Source organism: Trichechus manatus, unplaced genomic scaffold, assembly GCF_000243295.1.
Source record: "Trichechus manatus latirostris isolate Lorelei unplaced genomic scaffold, TriManLat1.0 scaffold00056, whole genome shotgun sequence".
NCBI lineage: Eukaryota > Metazoa > Chordata > Mammalia > Sirenia > Trichechidae > Trichechus > Trichechus manatus.
Genome location: NW_004443992.1, coordinates 15064919 through 15066248, shown reverse-complemented (window position 1 = coordinate 15066248; position 1330 = coordinate 15064919).

Sequence of the window (1330 nt, the reverse complement as noted above, 5' to 3'; positions counted from 1 at the left end):
AAGGTAGATCCCAAAAGAAAGTCACTAAGACATAATCAAACTTGCCAAAACCAAAGATAAAGAGAGCATTTTTAGAGTGCCTAGGGATAAACAAAAAGTCATCTACAAAGGAGAGTCAATAAGACCAAGCTTGGACTACTCAGCAGAAACCATGCAGGCAAGAAGGCAATGGGATGACATATATAAAGCCTTGAAGGAAAAAAAACTGCCAGTCAAGAATTATATATCCAGCAAAACTGTCTCTCAAATATGATGGTGAAATCAGTACATTTCCAGATGAACAGAAGTTTATGGAATTTGCAAAAACCAGACCAAAATTACAAGAAATACTAACAGGAGTCCTCCGGTTAGAAAATCAGTAACATCAGATAACATCCTAAGACTAGAACACAGGACAGAGCAACCAGGTATCAATCCAGATAGGGAAGACACAAAAATAAATCAAGACTAAAACACTGAAAATAGGGAAACAGAGACATTAATATGTAAAAGATGACAACATTAAAACAAAAAAGAGGGACTAAAAAGGTCACAGATCTTTCATATGGAGAGGAAGACAAGGTGATATAAAAAAATAAAAGATTGGTTTAAACTTACAAAAATAGGGGTAAATATTAAGGTAACCACAAAGGAAACTAACAATCCTACACATCAAAATAAAAAACAAGAAAAACACAGACTCAGCAAATACAAAATCAACAACAGTGAAAAAGATGAAAATACATAAAGAAAAACAACTTAGCACAGAAAAGTGGAACAAAGAAACTGTGAACAACATACAAAAAAAAAAGACATCAAAATGACAACACTAAACTCATACCTACCAATAATTACACTGAATGTCAATGGACTAAATGCACCAATAAAGAGTCAAAGAGAGGCAGAATCTATTAAAAAACACGATCTCTCTGTATGCTGCCTACAAGAGACACACCTGAAAGACACAAACAAACTTGAAGGATGGAAAAAATATATCAAACAATAAAAAAAAAAAAAAAGCAGGAGTGGCAGTATTAATCTCTGACAAAATAGACTTAAAGTAAAAAGCCACCACGAAGGATAAGGAAGGACACTATACAATGATTAATGGGTCAGTACATCAGGAGTACATAACCATAATATTTAGGCACCCAATGACAGGGTTCCAAAATACATAAACTAACAGCACTAAAAAGAGAGACAGACAGCTCCATAATAGTATGAGGCTTCAACACACCACTTTTGGTGAAGGACAGCACATCCAGAAAGAAGCTCAACAAAGACATGGAAGATCTAAATGCCATAATCAACCAACTTTATCTCATACACATATACAGAACACTCCACCCAA